Source organism: Thunnus thynnus, chromosome 14 (assembly GCF_963924715.1).
Source record: "Thunnus thynnus chromosome 14, fThuThy2.1, whole genome shotgun sequence".
NCBI lineage: Eukaryota > Metazoa > Chordata > Actinopteri > Scombriformes > Scombridae > Thunnus > Thunnus thynnus.
In genome coordinates, this window is record NC_089530.1 from 3,650,457 (window position 1) to 3,665,908 (window position 15,452).

Here is a 15,452-nt window from a genome sequence, read left to right on the forward strand (position 1 = left end):
TTTAAAAATAAAACTGCTCCATAAAAGACGTATGGTTAGCAGATAAATATTAAATAGGACCTTATGGTAGATATATGTCTTCTGAATAAACTGTGTGAACTAATAATCCTGTTAGCTGGTTAAATGACAGTTGACAAGCTAGCTCAGAGATATTGTGACTGACTAGCTCTGCATTGCCCGATAACATTATGATGATGACCCTGCATTTTTTTGCCAGAGGTCTCAATAAAATTAATGGGGATTTTTGTTTTTCAGGCCATTCTTATTTTGGTCTGATCACATTATAAGCCACTACATAATTCATTTAAATATTTCATTGAAATCTGTAGAATGTTGGATTTTCAATGTGTTTTTTTTTTTTTTTTTAGATTAAATGTCAAATCAAGAGCTAAGTCATATCAATGGTATACACCTGCCTATTCACAGCACTTGAAGAGTGAGACGACAGACAAGCAAATCAAATTGACAGACTATAGGAAGGGTTTCCAACTTTAGTCAATGTTGATTTTGTTGTGGGTTGGGGAAGCACATAGTGCCAACACTAGCATTAAAAACATTACTAGGAATCACAGGTAAAGCACAAACTAAAGCATATATCCATTCAACCAGCACAGAGAGAGTGAAGTAGCCAGGGAGTAATTGAGAGAGAGATGGCTACAGGGAGAGAAACAGACAGGAGAGAGAAATTAGACCACTTTGGCCCTTCATGACATTTCAGTAAAAGCTAGAGTGCAATGACAATGAAAACCTCTTCAACAGCATCGACAAAGAATATTGCAGCAAATGAAAAGATAGTGTTAAGTGCACTTTACAGGAGTTCTCCATTTAGCACCATAAAACTACAACCAGCCAGACGACCAGCAATGTAGTAAAACTAGTATTTTTCACATGAGAGACACAACCGTTGAACAGGCTGAGTGTGGATGGAGTCTAACCAGCATGGTTTCATCTCATTGACAGTGAAACTTTTACACAACTCTCAAGAGTCTTTCTGTTGAAAAATGAGGTGATCTATGTTGTCTGACATTGGCCATCTGAATGTTAACGTATCTAACTAGTGTATCACAGTGAGTGTGCCACCTTATATTTGACCATTGAAAATCTCTCTCATTCACATCTTTGCACTTTTTGTCAAATGTATTTCTTCTCGGTGGTGTCCCTCCCAAAAAAAATGTTAATTGTTTGCTGTATTGTAATAATTACTGGAACCTCATCAATGTTGTTAGTTCCACTTGTTCTTTTCCTGTTATGACAACATTTCTGCTGTAAAAAAGGAAAAAAGTAAAAAGTATGGAAACCATTGGTCTAGAGCCCTCTACAATTTGTTACATTTACTAAACTTGTTATATTCTTTTGAATTGTTATTATTCTGAAGGTTTGATGACACACATATATAATATAATCTTTCCAGTACACACCAGGTGTAAAGTGTGAAGTGTAGCTTCACATCTTGAGAAGTTTGTGTTCCGTAGCAGTCAATTCCAGTGGTCTCAAATTGACTGTACTTACAGAATTGTTACCTGATTAATAGAAGATCTGCTTTAGTTTCCTGTGTGAGGATACCAAGCCAGAGAAAGGAGGATTAAAGTAAAGAGACCCACCTCACAACTGAGGAGAAAAGCTGAAGAAAAAGACCACCTTGTCCTGATATTGCTTCAGTGTAAAGCCAGAGAAATGCCTGTGTAAATGTCACAGGAGCCATCTGGGGTAGCCTATTAACAATATCCCAAAGCAATATCCCACAACCTACCTGATCTCACAGAAATATGTGAAATGACCATGACCTCTTAATATTGCATTACCTGGTGGTGGCATGTAATCTTTTAAAATTATGTAAAGAGGTTGGGGTCATTTCATGTATTTCTGTAAGATCAGGCTATATTTGTCTGTGTTTTCCAAAATCAATTCATTGTTTAAAAAAAAAGATGTTTTATGGTGTGACAATACTGCAGTTAAGGTCTGTTTAGGTTTAGGCACAAAAACCACTTGGTTAGGGTTAGGGAAAGATCATGGTTTGGGTTAAAATGGTCACCCGGTGGTGGTGGTGTGGGTTTAGCAGCCAATAACATAATAATGGATGCATTCTTAATGTAATAAAAGTCGATAATGTAATAACCTACCCATAATGTAATAACATTTCTATACCAATAATATAATAACTTTTTCACATAATGTAAAAAGTTGTGTGTGTGTGGTCAGGTTTTTGAGCAGTTATTTGAAAGAGGCAACAGTAAGGGTAAGTGTCATGGAAGTCTGACACATTATAGCTAATAAATAAAACTTAAATAAAGTGATATAAGTAGATTATTACATTATCAGCTCCAGTTATAACATTTTTAATGATTTTTTCAACCCAGCTAATAGTGTAATAACCAGCCAATACTGTAATCACTTATTACATTTTGCCCAAAAAGTTATTACGTTATTGGTTTAGAAATGTATTACATTAATGGTAGTTATTACATTGTTGGCTGCTACAGTGGGTTAAAGTTACTACTCTCTTAAAGTTAGGCAACGTTCATCGTCATGGCAACAGTAAACACCATGACAACTGTAGTTATGGTTTTTAAACATTTTAACATCTCCACAACGCTATGCCACAAGCTGGTCACAAGTTTACAATGATTAAAACGTCAAAACAATAATTCAAAATTGCACCTCGTTAATAACAAAAACCGAAAAAGAGCCTTTAAAGAAAGTTACCTTTAAGAAGATTGCCAGGTACTTTATGCTTTGCAGTCTTTCTTCTTAAAGTTTCTTTTCTGGAGCTCTCAGCTCTCAGGGAAACCACCACTTATGTTTGGCTGTCTTAATATGATAATATTAGCATTTCCACCGTGTATGACTGAAAACATACTCTTGCAGTGCTTGCAGAACTCAGCATTTTCATTGCCAGGTACTTTACGAAGGAAAGAGTAAGACTGCTGGAGCTCTTAAGACCAACTCTCTCTTTGGCATGATAGCTAACTGTTAGCATAATGACAGGTTGTCAGAAAGAGCTCCAAATGTCATAGGCTAGCAACAGCCTTGACAACAACACATTGATTGATTGACACACATACAGACAAAGCAGTGTTGAATTCAGATGCATGGTACATTGTTTATATTTTTATATTGGGTTAGGTAATAATGAGTTGGACAGAACATGATAAACGTCTATGTAAGCGCTGAAAGAAAGTATAATATTATAATTACTATTTTAAAACTGGGACAATTTAGTAATGAATGTTGAAAACCAGGACATTTTAGGTTTTTACAGGGACTCCGGACACCCAGCTTGAAACCAGGACGTCTGGTCAGTGGAAGGTAGCAGTTAGCAGTTGACAGCTAGCTAGTTGTTGTAACTTTAAAAATATATCCAAATACGATCTTTCCTTTTCTGTTCTTGCTGATTAATGCTGTTACCTCTTCTTTGGAGTTCTTTCTGAAGATTATTTGAAGGTTATTTTGTAAAATGTGCCACTTTTTAGGTCCAAGTTCGAGATGTATTCAGGAGCTCATTTTCAGTGCAGCTACTCTCTCATAGAACTTTTTTTTCTTTTTTTCTCTGAGAACAGGTTGCCCATAACACATAAGCCCATGTGGGAGCCATTTGCTCATGTATTTATGTATGTATGTATATATGCATCATACAAAACCTCACTGCAAAACCTGGCAGTTTGTCTGCTTTATTATGGGACTTCAGATATGACTGAAGACCAGCGTTGAACATCTGCTGCATCAAGCAACATTTCATTTAACTAAAACTACATCTTAAGTGAAAAGCCTATTTTTATTCTGTTCTCCTGTAATAGCAACAGTTCCACATGCAGTACTGGCATTGATTCATGCTAGAATTGAGATACACTATTGCGTCATGCAGTGCAGGATGACAATATATCTAATTGATTTTTCATGTTTCAAAAGGGCACAAGAAGATTTATTGCCTTTGCTTTGGCCATGAGAAGCCGAGCCTCAGGGGAATACACCCATACATCTTTTTCGGCCGAGGTCCACCTAAAGGCTTGGTCTGGCCACTTGCCTGTCGGTTACCGTGGCAACCTCATCCCCCATCCCTTCCTAACACACAGTGGGGGTGAGGGACAGTCTGTTGAATGGCCTGTGTTCTTTTAATTTTGTTGTGTGTGTATTTTTCTGTGTGTGGGTGGTTGTGTTTCAAGGATCGTGCAAGCAAGAAGTGAGGAATATGTGGAGAAAGATACAGATACATGTAGGAAATCATTTACTCAGTAACACTGTATTACTTATGATGCAAATGCACATATATGACATAATTTCTTTTCTTTTTTTTCCTGGTGGTGTTGTTTCCATTGGCCTGGTTGTCCCCAGCTTGCTGTTTCATGTAACACACAGCAAGAGACAGCAGAATGTTGACACAAGTGTGAACAAGCCACCAGCAACCTCTGACAAGATTCCCCACTGAGACTGATGAGTGAGACTCTGCTGAATAGTAGAGGTCTGCTTTTGTCTTCTCATGTGTCCTTCTCTTGTCTTTTCCTCACTTATCATCTTTCTTTTTCTCTTCTTTCCCTTTTTTGTCTCCAGTAGAGCCTATTTTCTCTTCGTGTCTCCGTAGCCTCAGGCCATCACAGCGAGTTGTTGAAAACAGCCGGTGTCAACAGAGGTGCCCGACTCCCAGACAGCATTTCAGCCGGATAAACCTCAAGCACGCCTATCTGAAATTACTGACACCAGACAGACAAGGACACACTCATAGACTACAGATGTCATTCGTTTCATTTGTCTGCTTTACCACTACGTTACCACGGTGTTGCCGCGGCGGTAAAAGAGGGGGCAGCACTAGATTGTAGAATTGTAGATGCTAGATGGCAGCAGAGGATTTTAGGATAATACCCCCTCTGACCACAATATAGTTGCAATGGCAGAGTGGCACTGCCTGTAACACTTTGTGAAATGGACATTTTCCAGGGTGGTGTGCAGAAGCATACCACAGTGAAGAGCCTTAGTGTCCTCAAAAGTTATATTAGCAGGAAGACCACACAATCACCATAGCAGATCCACAGACAGGAATCCTCAACAAATAGTACATATACATGTACAATACACGATATAACCATATGACCTGGGCAAGGTCACATCTCATGCTACATCTCGCACACTCAGGTTGAAACTACAGGTGGGTAGGAAGGAGGTAGGTGTAGAACGTTGCTGATTTTCAATTTACAAGAATTTAAGCCCTTAGACAATTGCAAAATCTAATGTTAGAGAGCTAACAATGATTTCAGAAAATAATAATAATAATTAGTGATAATAATTATAATTATTATTAATTTTGGGGGGGAGCTGAGATGAAATTAAGGTGTATCTGAGCACCCCTAAAGAGTCTAAAATCACCAGTGGTTGAAGCCTTAATTAATGACCATCGTGAGCATGAAGGAGGCTTGTCTGATAAACTTTTGAATAAATTTCATCATTTAACATTATTAAAGAGAGAATTCTGCTGCCTGTTGTATAATGTCCCTCATGCACAAATATTGGATGACAGAATATTAAGTTGGGACTTTTGTTTAATTCCTATGAGCACACATGCTGCATGTAAAGCATTTTGCTGGATATTAATTTATTCAACAAACAGCATTCTAGTCTGATTATTACTGGGGCTGTATGAGGGAGTTTTTTACCTCTTCTGCTTCAGTCACACTGCGAGGGGAAAAAAAAAAATTGTAAACTGATTTGATATGAGAAGATCAATCTCCTCAACACCTTAAAATTGTCTCTTTCACTGTGTTTCCTTGTTGATTAAACCTTTGTTGTGAGTAAGAGATGATGATTGAGATATTAAATTCATTACAGTGATGTTAGAAGAAGTTGGAACAAGATGCACATTTCTTTGTCTGAGCATGTTTCATCTTGTGCTGCTGCAGCCTTTGTTAATCTGACGACATTCAGTTTAGACTTGTTAACAGGTCTGTCCGACCTAGTAAGCCATTTTCGTGACTTATTCAGACATGAGACTAAAGTTAAATTCCCATCAGATTAATGTAAAGGGGTTGGAAAGAGTATATGGATTAGCACATACTGTGGCTACTGATGTAAACTACACATTTACATTCATAGCTATAATAGCCCTACTACTGTTTAAAGCTTTTAATGCTTCCAGTGTTATGACAAAAACTGAAATGTAAGCATCCAGGTCCTTCAGATCATTTACTCCCCAGTAGCAGCATGTGGTGTACAGGAAGTATCAATCATGTCTTGTTCTGACATTACTGTCAAGAATGTGTGCTCTCCCTGACAATTTGTCCCGAATGACATGTGCATTGGTGACCAGACATAAAAATGACTAATGGTAAACAAAGCAGTGTACACAGTACATACACAGCTCCAGGAACAAGGAAAATACTGTATTGAAAAGGCAAAGAAATATTGTTTGATGTTGTAATCTCAGGACACTTGTAATAGATGGCTCCTGTTCCTCAATATATTGTTTCTAAGTCTAAGTATAAATACACTGATACCATGTATAAATATTTTTAAATTAATTTTACATGTTTTTCCCTCAAACCCATGAGTATCTGTGACATTGTTCTGAAATCTAGATGCATGAAATAATTTTTCATCTGAATTGTTCAGTACTATTGCAATTAAATGACAATCATAAAATAAAACATGCAGTAAAAACTTGCATTACATGTACAATTCTGGAGTAAAATATAAATAATTATAAAGCAGAAGAATTGAACTCCTGAAGCACGGAGCTATAGCACTAAATCTAGATGACCTTTAGTTTTAATAGCCATTCAACCGCTGGCTGTTGAGGTGGTATCCAGAAAATGACATGGGCTTCATACTGTAGATAACTGGCGGACTTTCTTGGGAAGACCTGGTCTGATTAGGACAGATGACAAACATCCCACTTTGGATGGAGCTGCTCTCATATCTAATAACATGGCTGAGTTTATTAGTTTACTAAAACCATGACAACCTAGTGTTGAGACCAGGAGGCAGAGCTGCAGTCCTACACACTTCTTTGCGCTTTCATTAGAGCAGTTACCCACCCAAAACCACATAGAGACTGTGTCTGTCCCCCGACCACTTAAATCAACTAAATCTAAAGTGAACAGAGGAGGAGTCATACATAAAAATCTAATAAAAATTAAAATTAGATCTCTGTCTTCTAAAACTGTATTAATAAACAATCTAATATCAGATTATCATGTTGATTTATTTTGTCTCACTGAAACCTGGCTGTGTCATGATGAATATGTCAGCCTCAATGAATCCACTCCCCCCAGTCATAATAATACTGGGTGACTAGATGACTTTAATATTCATGTGGACGTTGATAATGATAGTCTTAGCACTGCGTTTATCACATTATTAGACTCAATTGGCTTCTCTCAGAATGTAAATAAACTCACTCACTGTCTTAACCACACCCTCGACCTTGTTCTGACATATGGCATCGAAATTGAACATTTAATACTTTTTCCACAAAATTCTATTTTATCAGACCATTACTTAATAACCTTTGAATTTCTATTACTGGACCACATGCCTTTAGACAAAAATGTCTTCACTAGATGTCTATCTGATAGTGCAGTAGCTAAATTTAAGGAAGCGATTCCATCAGCATTGAATTCAAGGCCATGTCTCAATACAACAGAGGACCTTTATGCTAACTTTAGTCCCTCCCAAATTGATCATCTTGTTGATAGTGCCGCAGGCTCACTGCGAATGACACTCGACTCCATCACAACTTTAAAAAAGAAGATAATAAAACATAAGAGGTTAGCTCCATGGTATAACTCCCAAACTTAAAGCAAACAACATGAAACTTGAAAGGATGTGGCGTTTCACTAAACTGGAAGAATCTTGCTTAGCCTGGCAAGATAGTCTTAAAATATATAGGAAGGCCCTCTGTAGTGCCAGAGCCACCTATTACTCATCATTAATAGAGGAGAATAAAAACAGCCCTAAGTTCCTTTTCAGCACTTTGGCCAGGCTAATAAAGAGTCATAACTCTATTGATCCATGTATTCCTATAGCTCTCAGTAGTAACAACTGCATGAGCCTCTTTAATGATAAATTCTAACTATTAGATTCTACAAAATTCATCACCTCCTGCCCTCAACAGGTACTGATTTATCCCCAAACAGGAACCTTAGAAACAGCTGTAAAACCTGATATATATTTAGACTGTTTTTCTCTTATTGACCTTCCTGAACTAACTTCAATGATTTCTTCATCTAAACTATCAACCTGCCTCTTAGACACCATCCCATCTAGGCTGCTTAAATGTATAATGTGCCCCCTGATGCAAACAAATGGGGGGCAGCATATCATCCAGCATATCCCCTCCACCCCTCCCCCCCAACACACACACACACACACACACACATACCATCCCATCGCCAGTATCACTCACTGAATATAGCCTAAAGCTTACTGTTTGCAGTGTGAATCTGTGCTATGGCGTTGTCAATATATCAAAATGCTATGGAGACATTAGAGACAGCAATAACTTACAAATGAGGTGCACAGATCAGTAAGTGGTTGCACCATGGAGATAAGTTACATCATAACTCTAAGTAACAACTAAATAATGACACACTTGCCCCTACGGTAGGTGTAAATCATAAAATGTCAGAGAACTCACTAATGGTAAATCACCTTTTCTGCCACACAGCATCATTTTTTCGTTAACTGCATGCCATTTTACCATCTGCAGCAGCAGCCAGCTGCTCTGACAGTGTTGGTGCAACTTTCCAAATAGGCATTATTTGGATAAACTGATCACATATTGGGAATCAACATGATTACTTTCTCACCTGAAAAATCATTTAATAAAGTGACATATTAACAGTCCTAGAGTGAAAGCCTGCTAACTTCAGTAGATATCTCTGCAAAACCATACATATAGGTCTTTGACATAACACATTCAGTTGATAATTTTAGTTAATTTAATTTGGGAATGTTTTACACTAAAATTCTGGCCAATTCTTACACAATATACCTTTAAGGAAGTCTTACCCTTACTTAGCAATCCTTTATTAGATATGAGCAATCTGTCTTTAGTTACAGGCTATGTACCACAGTCCTTTAAAGCAGCAGCAATTAAACCTCTTCTTAAGAAGCCTACTCTTGATTCAGGCATTTTAGCCAACTATAGACCTATATCTTACCTTCCCTTTCTCTCTAAGATCCTTGAGAAAGCAGTGGCCAATCAGTTGTGTGACTTTCTACATAACAATAGTTTATTTTAGGATTGTCAGTCAGGATTTAGAGCGCATCATAGCACAGAGACAGCACTGGTGAAAGTCACAAACAACCTCCTAACTGCATCGGACAAAGGATTTCTCTCTATACTTGTCTTGTTAGATCTTAGTGCTGCATTCGATACCATTGACCAACACATCCTATTACAGAGACTAGAACATTTAATTGGCATTAAAGGAACTGCATTAAGCTGGTTTAAGTCCTATTTATTAGATCAATTTCAGTTTGTACACGTTAACGATGAATCCTCCATGCACACAAAAGTTAGACATAAAGTTTTGCAAGGTTCTGTGCTTGGACCAATACTATTCACCTTATATATGCTTCCTTTAGGTATTATTATTAGGAAACACTCCATAAATTTTCATTGTTATGCAGATGATACCCAATTATATTTATCAATGAAGCCTGATGAAACCAATCAGTTAAACAAACTCCAAGCATGGCTCCAGGACATAAAGACCTGGATGACCTGCAATTTTCTGCTACCAAACTCAGACAAAACTGAAGTTGTTGTGTTTGGCCCTAAACACCTTAGACACATATTATTTAATGATATAGCTACTCTAAATGGCATTGCCCTGGCCTCCAGCTCCACCGTAAGGAATCTGGGATTTATTTTTGATCAGGATATGTCCTTCAAGTCCCACATAAAACAAATTTCAAGGACTGCCTTTTTTTCAATTATGTAACATCGCAATAATTAGGCACATCCTGTCCCAAATAGATGCAGAAAAACTAGTCCACGCATTTGTTACTTCTAGGCTGGATTATTGCAATTCCTTATTATCAGGCTGCCCTAACAAGTCTCTAAAAACATTCTGGTCCAGAATGCAGCTGCATGTGTACTGACAAAAACTAGAAAAAGAGATCATATTTCTCCCATTTTAGATTCGTTGTACCTGCTCCCTGTAAAATCCAGAAAAGAGTTTAAAATCCTTTTCCTCACCTACAAAGCCCTTAATGGTCAGGCACCATCATATCGTAAAGAGCTCATAGTACTCTATTACCTCACCTGGGGTAACCCCAACTGTGGAGCATGGTTGTGGACCACCTGCTGCCATGGTCCTGCTATTGTTATTATTGTTGTTGTTGTGCTTCTCTGTGTGTCTCTCTCCCCTCGCCCCCTCCCTCTTCCTATTTCAACACAACTGGTAAAGGCAGATGGCCACCCCCTTAGAGCCTGGTTCAGCTCGAGGTTTCTTCTGTTAAAGGGGAGTTTTTCCTTGTCACTGTCAGCAAGTGCTTGCTCATGGGGGAATGTTGGGTCTCAATAAATTAAAGAGTACAGTCTGGACCTACTCTATGGGAAAAGAGCCCTGAGATAACTTGTGCTGTGATTTGGTGCTATATAAATAAAATTGACTTGACTTGACAAAGCCTGGTCCACTCAGTTTGTCTGGTAGTGTGTGTGGGAAACTGTCTTGGAGTTGGAGGAAAAGGTGAAGGATTTTTTCTTAATAAAACTGTAACAGCCATGTGTATTTAGTAACAAATGATATCGCCTAATTAAGTGCAGATTGAATCACTATTGTGTTTTTTGCTTTGTGAAAAAGTCAAGGGATTAATTTAAGTTCTGTCTCACACCATTTGTGGTCTGTCATGTAGTTCCCATGTATTTATGTATGCTAGGCTAGCTAGAGCAGCTGTTGGCTATCTTGTCAGTCTGGTGGATTACAGGGAGGGCAGTGTATGACAAACGGAGAGGGATTATGATGGAGAAAGGTCTGTCACTGCTCTCCATGCTGGTGACAGCTTTGAGTGTCCCAGGGTTCGACTAAAACTGATTTATAGCCGTTACAATTTGATAAGAGTGAGTGGTTCAAAATGAGCATAATTAACATTAATCTCTGTCTCAAGAAAACTGAGAGTCAAGAAAAATGAAAGAAGAAAGGTCTACACGTTAATTAGCAGTGCAACGAACTTGTGTGAAATGGTGATTAGCTTTTTTTCTGGCTTTGATGTATATAATAAGACCAAAGCTATGAAAAAAATGGAAAATTCCTATAAATATCTGGTTAAATATTTGCAGAAATGCCCTCATCTATTTCCTTCACAAATTGTCCTTTGTACAGAACACAGTGTAACAGCACAACAACAACAAAAATCCTTCATCGAACACCATAATGTTGGCTCCCCACCGGTAGCTATTCATAGTCAATAGCATCACAACAACACCAGACTCATATCAAGTGAGACACCAAAGCAGAGGACATGAACACAACTGTAAATGAAAAACATTGCGTATACTGATGTATTTGTGCAAACTGACTGGAAAACAGGAGATGTAATTTCTCAGGACAAGAAAGGATCCAGTCACTATTTTGGAACTGTAACTGGACAGCAATATAATGAGTAACACTATAGAATTTTTTAAAACTGACCAAATAACATGAACGCCATCAGTTTTTCAACCAGTCTGGTGTACTGACTTGTCCACTGTTTAGTGAATTGAAGGGGTGTTGCTATGCAGATGGTGTGTGAGACAGAGACATAGTAGAGGATAGATATAACATTAGTCTTATGTTTGTATTAGCAGCAGTAAATTAATGTGTAAATAAAAGGGAAAGTGAAATCCATTTTATTTTGTTAAAATAAAATGTTATTAAAATGTTATTACTTTGTTAAAATAAAATGGGTCCTTTTCTAAAGGTTTTTCAAATGAAGTAATTGTAAGGGGCTTCATTTTTGCCTTTTGAGAATCTTATAATGACACCTAAAATGGAAAAAATAAGGGATTTGTAAGTGTATGTTGATTAAGGTCTGGACTAAGGAGTTTAATGTCACTTCAACATCAACTTTAATCTGTGGGGATGGAATAAACAGTCTGCTATTTTGAGTGGTCACTTGCATACTAACCATGACCTTTGATTGGCTGTTTGGTTTGGTTTACCACTCACACTTATGAAAAAGTGTTAGGCATCGCAGCAAAAGCCTTAACACTTTGACACTTGACTTTTTTAGGTGATCAAAATGTTACAATTAACTTTCATGAACCGAAAACACTCTGAAATAGCGATGGCTACATCTACGCCTATACTCTGTGAATCTGGGGTTACAACATTTTTACATGACATAACCAACGTTGTCGCTATGGTAGCGACTTGTCAATCATACTGTGGCCATGCCCTAAAGCATACCCTGCTTCATCATCAAATGTAAATGGGACCATAATTTACAAAATGAACATCATGCTGTATTGAGGAAGACATGAAACTAGTGATTGAGAAGAAGTATGGTCATTTTCTTATAGACTTCCATACAATTGCACTTCTTTTTGCAGCCAGTGGAGTCGCCCCCTGCTCGCCATTAGAAAGAATGCAGGTTTAAGGTACTTTTGCATTGGCTTAATTTTTCAGACCTGGAACCACCTGCTTGGTTTACATACTGTGGATTTTGGCCCCCATCACTTACACGAAAGCACATTTGAAGGGAATCTTTTAATAGCCAGTATGAACAGGAGGAATGATTACAGTGAGGAAAACCTCTTTCACTGTTCATATGGACATCTGACTGTTGATTTAAGACACACTTGAAAAATTGTGAACCTGTCCTTTAAGAGTTGTAAGTACAACAGTGCTAATATGGAGATGTTTATCACTTTATCACAACTGCACAAATAGCTGGCTGGTCTGCAATAGCAATATGTATAAGCATATAAATACTTCACTCCAGTGTACACAACTCTGATGCAAATATGAAGCACACTAAAACATAAGTATGAAGAGCCAAGCATCATATGATACTATAAGTTAGCTGCAGAAGTGCTGGACAGTATCATGACATTAATTTCTGACTTTACAGTTTATTACTGTGTATTTTTTTTAAAAAAGAAAAAACTCTGTGAAACTGTGAAATATTACACAAAATAATAGGTGATTAAAACACATCTGGTGACACTGTAAACACTAATTACAATCTGTCTGCACCTTGAATGTTGTCTTTATTATGCAGTTATGCAGGGACTGAATATGATGTATGATATGAACACTAATGCCCCATATGGAGGCTATGTGCACAAGCATGAATGGACACAAACTCACCAATAAATAGGAGGTGTTCTGGTTATTGCTCCGGTGTGATGCATTATGTGGTCTTACAGTCATCCCATTATGCCCTTTGAGTCAATATCAATTTATTTTCAGTGTTTGTTTGAACCTGTTTAGATGTACAGATTGAGAGAGTGCTGTACTGTATATAGATAATTCAAGCAGTGTAAAGGAATGTCATCAATCTGTATTTGAATTTAAATACTCTCTGGGGATTGCTGGAGATCTAAGTGGAAAGCCCCTCTCATCTCACATTTCAAGTAGGGTAAAGGAACTCTTTAAAAAGCATCGTAAATACTTTTCCATCCTCGTCTGCCACATTAACAGGTACAGACTGTAAAAATATGACAAATAATACTGGATGTGGTTTCTCCAGCCTCCCTAAATTATGTCCTGTCACTCCCCCCATCACTACATATATTTTGTAGCACACAGACGTGAAACAGGACCATTTTTCCAAATGATGGATATGTTAATCTTCCTTTATCCCAATTCTCTCTGTAGCCCATTAAGGTTATAGCAGAGCCCCTGACCCTGACAACCTCTCATCTGTACCTCTCACTACTCCTCCCCCCACTTCAGCTTTCCCTCTGTCTCTGCTTCTCCCTGCAGACTGAGTTATCAGCATCACATTCTGTACTGAGTTATGATGTGGTGTTAACCCTTGAACCCTGCCATGTGAAAGGTCATGGCGAGGGGATAAATAATCCCCCCAGTGAGGACGATATTTCCAGTGGGCTGGCATGAGGCCAATACGTCAGCGATCCCTCAGGAGAAGATGGAGCTTTTTGTACACAGAAGGTACAACAGTGAGGTAATGCACAGGTACTGTTGCTATGTCCGTCAACTTTTCCAGACTAGCATTGTACATATGCAATTTACAGTGATATCAGTGGCAGATTAAACTTTCAAAATTTGTGGTGATTTTTTAAACAATGGGTTCAGACAGAGGCAGACAACTGTGGCCAGCTAACAAGTCAGTCTCAGACTAACTTGTTTCCAGCTAACTCTCATCTTAAATATGCATTTCATGGCTAAATATATGATTTCATGCTAACTCAGCACTTTGTAATGATGCAAAAAAGACTGAGGCAAAAGCTAACGGGTAAATAGCATGCTCTCCAGCTGTGATCCATGTAGAAGGAAATAGACTAATTGTCAGCGTTATTCTTGTATTGCAGGGTAGATTTTGTTAGCCATAATATTCTACTACAGTATAATAAGAAACTGAACTTTTTCAGATGTTTATTGTAGAAATACACAGCAAAGTTACTGGGAAAAATAACAAAAGGTTAGATTTGTGCTTTATAATAAGTACAGTATATTGTAAGTATTATCAAAGAATGTTTCACTTTTTTAAGAGAAAGAGCTTTGAGGATGAACGTTATATCAGAAAATCTTCACTAAATCCAATAAAGAGCAGGACCTAAACTCTGATATACTGGTTAGCATCTGGGACTGGAGTTACAGTGGCTCCCATTCATTTCAATCATCATCATTATTAAAAGTAAGAAATTTAACCAATAGTAGTGCTAAAACAATATCTTATATATAATGAAGGAAATCAAAGTTTTCATCCAAAGTCATTTAAAAGAGTGATGAAACTGATCACATAAAAGTAATTTAGCAATATTAACTTTATGAATGCGCCTTTGATTGGCATTTTACAGATCGATTTGTAGACCGCATAAAAAATCACATCACCAGTGTAGCTGATTATCAACCTTAACAATTGTACTATATTTAGATTCCATCTCTCACCTTTTGTTTCCATCTACACCTCATCATATAACCAGCTGACTCTGGATAAACGTGTGTACACTGGTTTTTGTCTGTGTGAGGTGTGCACATTCTCACCACACATTCTATTATAAATACCTTTATGTCTTGGAAATGGTGCATGCATGTCTTAGTAACCCATAACCCCACATAGTAATACAGTTTACTAATGATATGCTAACAATTTGCCCTGGAAGTAATCACTACTTGATATTCCATCTATCAAATCTGTTATCTATTTACCTACTAGAGGTAACTAAATAGCAAAGTATGCTAATGTTAGTAGCATACATTACAGCAGACTAACTCTCTTGAGTCCTTTCTTTATACTTAGTGTATACTCTTGTATTTTTTGGTTTTGAAAGGCAATAAAAAAAGTCACAA